Source organism: Chenopodium album, chromosome 3, assembly GCF_948465745.1.
Source record: "Chenopodium album chromosome 3, dcCheAlbu1.1, whole genome shotgun sequence".
Lineage (NCBI taxonomy): Eukaryota > Viridiplantae > Streptophyta > Magnoliopsida > Caryophyllales > Amaranthaceae > Chenopodium > Chenopodium album.
This window is the reverse complement of record NC_137836.1, coordinates 33,623,286-33,633,332: the sequence shown is the minus strand read 5'-3', so window position 1 is coordinate 33,633,332 and position 10,047 is coordinate 33,623,286. Positions and strand designations below refer to the sequence as shown.

Sequence of the window (10,047 nt, the reverse complement as noted above, 5' to 3'; positions counted from 1 at the left end):
AATTATATTTATTCATGTTATTACATAATAGTATTATGTAATAATTGTTATACACGATATTAATTTATATTTATTTAGTGAAAAATCGAATATAAAATTACAATTTTACACATAAGTGAATTAAATAATAATAATAATAATAATAATAATAATAATAATAATAATAATAATAATAATAATAATCTATCAAATATTATATTTTACAAATATACTCATACAAGTAAAAATTTCGTGGGAAACTCCTCCCTCTAATTAACCTACTTAAAATTCTGCTGATAAACTCCCTCCAAGGCACATCTAAGCTCCAGAGAACTTAATAAGGTTAACAGAAGCTTCTTGGTGATATTGCTCTGGAATAACGATACTGCTTCACCACTCGACCACCGCTCCTACCGCCGCACTACTGCACCTCCGCATCTCCGCACCTCCGCACCACCGCACTGTTGCCCTACCACTGCATCATCCAAGTAGGCTTTCTATCTTTTCTTATTCTACAATAATTTGATTCAGGTGAAATTGTCAATCTAATTCTGATATATTTGTTAATTCATTCGGATTATTTAATTAATTTGCAGATATAATTCATTCAGTATTCTTGAATTACAATAATTTGATTTGAATTTTAGGTATAATAAAATTTTGAAATTTTGGTTTTAGGGAAATAGAGCATCGATTTTTCCAGATTGTGGGGTTTTGGATCAATTTAGAGATAACGGCATGGTCTGATTCTTATAAATTAATAGAATTTAATTTAATCACATCGAGTTATGTCTTAATGAATGTCAACTTTCATAAATAACATCTATTGGATGCCAGAAAACAATTTCTTATAACAATTTGTGGTCAACTACTAAATTGAAAGAAATAAAAAATTGATATCTTTTACAATGTTTCTATTTTCCGGAGTTAATAGAATTATAGAACTATATAATCATTGTTGTGCTGTTAGTTTTTGCTGTTGTCAAACATGGCATTTTTGCTTTTATGTGAATTTCATGGCTATAAACCTGTGACAACATCAAAGTTTGTTTGACGAGAAGAATTTTATATACTCTTGTAATTGAGGAATGGAGTAATTGGTTTGTAAGTTGTAACCGATGGTTAGGTGATCATCTAGATCGAGCTAAACCAAGTGTGTCATCTGGTTGTGGATATATCGTACCTTGAAAGTAATTTGGACTTAAGTATTCTGTGATTTTTGCCTCTCTTTCTCACACACTTCTTCTCTCCTTGGAGATCTCTGCTACAATGGCTACTCAGATGAGCAAGAACTGGAAGTTCGGTGCTGATGGTGGCATTTACGCTGAACTGAATAAAGTTTTCAGTAGAGAACTCACTGAAGATAGCTACACTGGTGACGGAGTTAGGGCTACTTGTACCCAGAATGTTCTTCGTAATTTACCCCTTTTTTGTGTTTTGGATTCGATCTTTTCAATTCTTTGTTTCTGATTTTGTTATTTTGATTGATTGTATTACGTGAGAAGAGAAGAAGGATTAAGGGGAGCTGACCTCGATTCTGCAGAAGAGAATCAAATTTCTAGAAAACACCATTGAATTTTACGCTGAGAAGGTTAACAATAGGGGACTTTGCGCTATTGCTCAATGTGAGTCTCTCCGTTACAAGCTTCTTGGTTTTCCTGTTAGAAGGTGTAAGAATGCATAAAGCTTTTTCTTTTTCATTGACTTTTAATTGGTTTTTTTTATCTGAAACTAATAGGGAATTTTTATGAGATTCGTTTTTAATTTGCTGTTGAGTATTGATTAATTATTTTGGTTAATTGTTATATTGCGATGTGAACAATTTCATAACTTGATTCATTTGAGAAGTGAGTTATGTAAAGTGTGATAAATATATCCTTTAACAATTTTATTGAGTTAATTGTCACTTTTCTATCCACTTGAAGTGACAATAAACTGTTAATTCTTTCTGCTAGCATTATCAAGTTAACGGACTACGTTATAACCCCATTCCTCTCTGTTTATTATACATTATACATTAGCTTGCACTAGTAGGCTAGCTCAGTTTCTGTTGGAGTATGTTGGTAACATAAAAATGTGCGAGAGTATCATAAGAAAGAACCAAGTACTTTTAATTTTTATTATAATTTACTAGTGGCCTAGGTTTTTTTGGCCTGACTTTGTTCTGTACACAGGGTGCAAAGAGCACTCGCCTTTTGAAATCAATGAAGACTTACCTTGACTACATCTGAAGCTGAGAAGCATGAAGTATTGAAGTCCAAGATCTTTTCTAACCTTGAGATTTTCATTTTTTGACTTGTAGAAATATCTTCTAGCTTTAAGAATAGACCATGTTTGACAGAATAATCCCCCCCTGATCCCAGCACAAAGAGTTAGAAGGTAACCTCGAACTCAGGGGAATGTTAAGCACCCTCTTCACTTCAAAATGCAATAGAACTTCTGAAATTTTTTCCACTTTCTAGCAGCTAGTCGTAGTATCAAATCAGATCACAAACCTTTAAGCCTGCATCATGATTGTCTCTAGGTGAAATTATGCAGCGAGACAGCGTGCCTTGGATCCACTAGTCTGACCAGACAAATGCCTCTACGATTTAAAGGAAAATCTGGAAATTAAATGTCCTTCCGAGGATTAAGTTGGTTGCGTGGAGGGGTTTTCAGAATGCTTTGCTCACTTAATGTGCCATTCAGTCTCGTATTAACAATTATGACCTTGATTGCTTTATTTGCTGCAGGGAGCCTGAGTCTACAATTCATGCGCTCAAAGATTGTGCTCAGGCGAGGGCTATTTTGGGTAAGTCAAGTTATGATTTTGTTTTTATACTGTGTGCTGCCAGTGTAGTTGAATGGTGGGAGTCCTGTTTTCTGAAGATGGATGAGTGTGATGTAGCAAACGTTATAGCCATTTGCTAGGCTATTTGTGGTGCTAGGGACTTTCAGATTACGGAGAAGTGTAGGGACTATGGGGAAGTGCTGAGCTTTGCTATAAAGACTAATGCAGAAGCTGCCGAAGCTGGAAATTCCAAGTCTGGTTTCTGATGTGCTGCTGCTGTTTGTTTAGGGAAGGCTGCTGTCGGTTGGACAACATATGCAGGTCTCTTAAAGGTTAATGTTGATGCTGACTTTGTAGGTGACTTCGGGTGTGGTTTGGGGGCAGTGATCAGGGATGGTCTTGGTGCTGTTAAGGCTGCAGGGGTCCAGCAGGGCAGTGAGAAGTGGGACGTGAGGATGGCTGAAGCAAAAGCTGTGTGGTGGGGGCAGCAGTTGCTGCGAATATGGGGGCCCAGAATATAGTTGTTGAGGGTAATTGTTTGCAGGTCTTCCAAGCTATGAAGAGCAAAGATATTGGCTATAGTGAATTTTCTGTAATTTTAGGGGGTATTTTGTTATTTTGCAATAACATTTTTAATGTTTCTTGGTTTTTTGTGAAACAAGGTCGCCCAGTTTCAACATAGGGAAGTGGGTTAACATATGTGGTTTGATGTAATTCCCTGTCGTATTCCTGATGTAGCTCTTCTTGATATATCTAATCAGCTCCCCTTTGTGGGTTTTATAAAAAAAAATAAACAAAATACAAAGGAAATGGACCATGTTTTATTGACTGGATATAAATTTGATCTTGATTCTCATTCCTTTATTTCATGTACACATAAGAAGTTGTGGATTGAGAATACATTGAAAAATATAGGAGCAAAGGAAGAAGATATAATCTCAACATTAATTAAGCTTAACAATGCAAACAAGAAAATAAAATTCTTTTGGATTACTATTTGCATATTAAGAACAACATCGAATAATAAGAAAAGGCTACGGTTTTTTTCATAAAACAGTAGCAAATAGGTAAAAAATGCTGTGATTAAGAATCGTAGCAAATACATGTTGCTATGTGTTACTCCTAGTTTTGCGGTTCAAAATCAGAGCAAAAGGTTTGAATAAAACCGTAGCAAATGTGTACTGGTACTCCACTTTTTCAAAATTATTGTAACATAAAGACTAAGCTAATGCTCTAAAATTGCAAATTTTAAAAAAATTTATAATTATAAAACAGAAAACAAAATATTATTTTGGCCATTTTTACACTACATTGGTTGTTTTTTTTTTTTTTTTTTTTTTTTTTTTTTTTTTTTTTTTTTTTGTAAAAAATCAATAATTATAAGATACAACATTTTTTTAAATGATTTTATTTGAATATTATTTGGGTAAATGTCATACATCTATAAATTTATAATAATGCATAATCATACTTCCATCAATTTTATTTGAAAGAATTTGTAAATTATTTTTTTACATATTAATTTGTATTTCATATTTGAAACTAACTGTAAATTTAAACAAGAAAAAAGAAATGTTGTCGTAAGATTCCTATCATTAGACTAAATTTATTTTCCTTAAAAGAAATATGGTCGGTTTATATTAACATATGTTTGCCACGAAAATAAATTTTTATGTGGCACAAGTGTTATAATGATTGTCACATTGAAAAAAATATTCGTGACATAAGTGTTTGTTTGCCACGAGAATAATGTTGTCATTATTCTCGTGGCACCATTGTCTATTTGCCACGGGAAGATAAATACAAGTAGCATAAGTGTTTATTTGCTACGGGAAAAAACTAAAGTCGTGGCACTAGTTTTGGTTAGCCACGAACATCATTTTTCCCGTGGCATAATATTTGTTGTCATGTTAAGTTTATTATTGATTTTAATTTTTCCCGTGGCAAGATCAAATTATGCCACAAATTTAGAATTCCCGTGGCATAATTCGTGGCACAAGTGGTGAATTGTTGTAGTGTGCGGTCTATCACTCACTTGGAATTCATGTTTCTCAGGCACGGTACCGAGCACTCGATAAGAGACGCAATCTGAGACGTGTTCTTATCAAAGATATTTTCATATCAAAGACATTGGAACACTTGCCCTTTTGTACACTTTATTTATTTTTGCTATTTTAATTTTTTGAAGTACTCAAGCTCTTTTTGAAATTGCGTAAGTTACACACCATCCCATCCCAAGGTTAGGTAGATATGGGTTGAAAAAAGTGAAGGGTCTATCGTTAGACGAGGCTCAAAGTGGTTTACCAAAAAATGATGTATAATTGAAGGGTGAAAGGTAATATGATGTGGCTACAAAGGGTGCGTCAAATTATTGGTATACCTTGTGCTTAATTCGACATGGTTTTTTTTTTCTTTTTTTTTATGCAATATAATGAAATGATCATATATAAGGAAATAAATGCTCATTTTTATTAAAGGAAAAGAAAGAATCTACAAAAATTAATCTAAGGGAAAAGAAAAGGTGCCTATGCTAGACTTATTGGGGAAAAGGTAAAAAAAAAAAAAAAAATAGAAAAAAGAGGTCACGAAATCTTGTCGTTGAAGCTCGCCTCTTGTCTTGTGTTGTTTCTTTTATCATCACTCGCTCTTCTTGTTAACTGGAGGCATGGGAAGCTTGTTGTTATCAATCAAATGTTGGATAGCCTCCTTTAGCTTCCAACAGTTCTCAGTATAGTAGCATGACCCCTACCTTGATGGTACTTGCAGTGTTCGTCTGGATTCCAACTAGGCAATCTCTTTTCAGGTGCGGGATCTTGAATAGGTCCAATGGGAGTAATGAGTCCTTTGGCATGGAGTCGATCGATACTCATCCCAATGGAGGTGAAATCTTTCCTTAGTTGCTTCTTAGATCCTTGGTTATCTATGGCTAAAACTTCACTGAGATCAAAGGTACTAACATTGTTACTAGAGTGGGCGTTTTCGGAAGAAGAAGGATTGTCGCTCTTCTTTCCTTTCTAGCCACCGTGGTTACTATTGTTAGTAGCTTTTTGCTTTGCGAGGTCATCTTCGATTTCAATTCCGATGTCATAAACGGCCTTGAAAGTATTCAGATTGTGTTGATATTTTAAATGCTTCGAATACTTCTCTTGGAGATTCTTGATAAACATCCTCACAGACTCCGTTTCAGTGGGGACCTCAATCATCTTGGCGGAAGTTTCCCTCCATTTATTAAAGAAAGAAGTAAAGCCTTCATTCTCTTTTTGTCTTAGCATCTCAAGTTGTCTATGATCGGTTTCAACTTGAATATTCCACTTGTACCTATCAACGAAAGCATTTACTATCGATTCCCAGGTAGAGGTTTTCTCCTTGTCAAGGGAAAAGTACCATTGTTGGCAAACGGTTTCAAGAGATAGTGAGAACAGAGAGGGGAAAACCTTCTTATCGATACCCTTAATGTTCATTATAGTTTCGAAAGCTCTTAGATGGAAGTAAGGGTTATCTGTTGCCTTGAATTTAGGGATGTCAGTGGCGTTGAACTTATGCGGAAGAATTTCCTTGTCCAGTGAGACCCCTTGTGAACTCATGCCCTGAAATTTATAGTCACTAGATAGCTTCCTCAAACTTTCTTGCATGAGGTTCATTTGTTGTTGCTTGACGGGATCATCGACCTTGAGGGTGAGAAGCTTCAGTGTTTCAGTCATGGTAACTAGTTGGTTCCTAAGCTCATTGACTTCTTCTTGAGTTGCCATTATCCTTTTAGCCTTCCTCTTTTGACGAATCGGTTTATCGAAAAGTGAAACTTGAACAAAGAGGTTGTACTTGATTAATCGCCCTTCTTTCCTCGACCAAGTACTGTGGAAAAGGAATTTGGGGATATTTATTGTTAATTATTTGACTCAAAATTCATTCAACATGCAATTGATGGAGGAAGTGAAGGAAGATTGGAATAGAATGTGAAAAAAAGAAAAAGATGATGGAGGTGGAGGGATATGAAGAATTAGGAATAGGGTGTACCCCCAACTCAAATGACGGAAAGACCGACTTATGCATGAACCTAAGACATGGTCATGGTGACATATACTCAAAGTGTGTGCTAAGACTAGTGAGTGTAGGTGACATGTTAAGACTCTTGTCATGACCATGTGGCTAGACTATGTGACTAGACTCAAGCAAAGACTAAGTTAAGACTTCACGTATATGCATTAAACTGGACAGACTTTGGTATTTTAGTCATAACTTTTCATCTGTGACTCTGATTTAAATTAAACTAACTCCAAATTAAAGAACAAACTCGGGGCTACAGATCCATAGGTTGTACGACTCGTAGTTCTTTCTAGAACTCCAGCTATGACCAAAACAAGTCGACGCTTGTGCAGTATACGGGAATAAAAATCCGGGTTGACATAAAGGAACTATGACTCGATTTTATGTTTATTTATTAACTCAAATTAATTAATTATTTAATTAAACAAAGTCCTTTAGTCATTAATCAGTTTATTTAGTCTTAACACAAGTCAAACAAACGGTTCGGAAAAATCACATAGAGTATGCACAACAAATAATGCACAATTAGTCAAGTAGGCACAATATGATGCAATGCGTTTGCAACCTAACCATGGCTCTAGTTCTCTAAAGTTCGGGATATGGTTAGTCAAAGAGGGTCCATGGTTAATTGTCCGGATGCACCGCGCGGAAGCCTAACCGTGAAGGGTTGGCGCGAGTGGATGGGACACCGCGAGCTTTAGAAAAAAAAAAAAACTCGCTTCCATGGTTTAGTGAATTCAACATCTCGGATGTACCCTTTGTTGCACGGAACGTTCAATCAGGTAGATGGAGCATGAATTCCCATAGGGTTATGTCCATATGTAGAACACATATGGGTTTCAAAAAAGTGAGAAAAAATTCAATCAGGAAGTAGGATCGAGCAAACAATACGAAAAACCGGTCGAAATTAGAACGCATATTTCTGGCTCGGTATTGGGGGAAATTGGCGCCAGCAATTAGAGACTGGCGCCAGCTTTTAACTGTAGCGCCTGGCGCCAATATTGGCGCCAGGCGCTACGGCTAAAAGTCTGGCGCCATGTTCTGGCCCCTGACGCTACTTCCCACATGCCTCAACAGCTTTCTGTGCTCGACAAAATTTTCCAGTTTCACGCGGTGTTATTTCGGTCCTAGTTGTGAAAGATATTTCTCAAATTTCCTACGTGTAAAATCCTATGTTTTTAACTCATTATGGATGGTCTTTCCAATGAGATCTTTTTTATGCATATGACAATAATGTTAATCAAAATTACGCACATGAAATACTTAGAACGTTTCGAGTCTCATCCACTCATTCTAAATCATTGCCGAAACAAATTCAGGAATTAAAATAGAAATCCTCCCCAGTGGAGTCGCCAAAAACTCTAGGGAATAATTTCAAGCCATAAATCCCACTAGCTTGAACCCCACTGTGATCATACACTAAAGTACGGTGGCGTCCAAAAGGGAAAAAGATAGAGCAAAAGAGTCGCCAACAAGTTTTAGGAACTTGTAAACCGTTCACGAGGTGAAGGTTACACCCCTTAACGATCCAAGAGATCGTCAACTCCATAAGGTCTTGAACCAAATAAGGGTTCGGGGATGAAGGTACAAATCCAACCTAAAAGAGATTGAACCTGCCCTAATAATAGGCCTCTACTTTATTCTGATCGTATTCATGTGTGCTTTCTGATTAACATACAATCAATAGAATTAACCCTAAACCTGTTTATCTATGTTGGTTGAATATAACTGCACAAATAAACTATTATTGGCGATCACTTGAAATCATAATCACAATTAACCCTAAACAAAATTATTAAATATCTTATTAAGCGTGATTACAAGTACCAAATTCCCTTTAAACATGCATAAAAAGGCGTGATCAAGCAATAAATATAATATCAAGCAACATAATAAATAATAAACAATATCAGGAATAATTATAATAATCATAATAATATCATCATAGATAAAATAATAATCATCGAAATAATGATCATCATAAATTATAATCACGTTCATGTTAATATTAAAGCATAATAAAAATAGCAAGATCCTAGGCAAGATACTAACAAGATTAATAACAAACCCTAGCATGTCACTAAGCAATAAAAATCAAATCGTTAACCCTAACATGATACTAGCAATCATAAATATTAGGAAGAACATAGGAAGCATCGTAACAATCATATTTAATATTAAAAATACCCTAGACATGATACTAGGAATATCATAATAACAATCTAAACATGATGTCTACATCATAATATCAATAAATCAATTAAAGCACTTACTTTGATGCCTCGTACCTCTTTCTAATAACAAAATACACACGTTAGTAACTTCAAGGAAAATAAATAATCAAAAATGAAATTAAATAATTGAAATAGAGATTTGGGACCAAACCCTCAGAAATTAAACCTTTCACGTCTAGGGCGAAGGCAACTTCGAATATGGCTAGGTGTTTCTAGATCTTGCTGACAAGGCAATAATCGTGTCGTTGAGCGACTACACCTAAATCAAATGAATTTATAACGCTCTACCGACCTAATACGTGTATAGGGTAAATAGAGGGGTCGAACCACAGGGAGAAATGCTTAAGCACTGCATTCATTACCTAGGGTCTAAGCTATCTCGGAACAAGAAGTGTGAATAACTAGAAGGTTAAACTAAGAACAAAATGGATTAAAATTAATATAGCTAGGCACCAAGGGAAATGGGTAGGTGAAGTTGACGCTTGATCATGCAATAACCAATATTCACAACTTTCTTGCCCTAAAACCAACACTCTCGAATTCGAACCTCAAAAGCCAATGCTTCACTAACTACAAGGGTTGGTAGAACATAGGCCGATAGGTTTGTAATATGGCTAGATCAAGAAAGGGGAATGAGGCCCAAATTGTTTAGCAAGTGGGTGGATGTAAAAATGAAAACCAAATTTGTAACAAAACACAAAGAAAACAAAGAAAAATGAGAAGAAATGCCCTCTTCCTCCTTTAAAGTTGTTTGGTCACGATCTCGGGAGCTAAATACCAACACAAAGATTAAGACATGCATAATTAAGGATCCAAAGCGCCGCTCACAGGAGTGATGAAGGCTAGAACAAATGACGCTCACACGGGATAAAAATAAGCAAATACCAACCAAGGGAATCCTATTCACTACGGAGAGCAACACCATCTTACCACTTTCCCGTGAACTAGGGGGTTCAAGCGTCATCACCGAGACGGTTGTCCCTAGTATCCAAGAGCCGTTGGATAAAGGTGGAGGAGCAT

General features: G+C 35.8%; 1 long non-coding RNA gene across 4 annotated transcripts; it reads left to right on the top strand.

Annotated features, from left to right (window-relative positions):
• The first annotated feature begins 272 nt into the window (after positions 1–272).
• On the top strand, positions 273–3,788 carry LOC145623933 (uncharacterized). Of its 4 annotated transcripts, none has more exons than XR_014110308.1 (4): positions 273–467; positions 1,237–1,604; positions 2,712–2,770; positions 3,038–3,788. It is a non-coding gene; the product is annotated as an uncharacterized LOC145623933 (long non-coding RNA). The 4 variants fall into 4 exon arrangements; XR_014110309.1 differs by having other exon boundaries at positions 1,237–1,362; positions 1,485–1,604; positions 2,712–3,779; XR_014110311.1 differs by lacking the exon at positions 2,712–2,770 and having other exon boundaries at positions 2,814–3,782.
• The last annotated feature ends 6,259 nt before the right edge of the window (positions 3,789–10,047 follow it).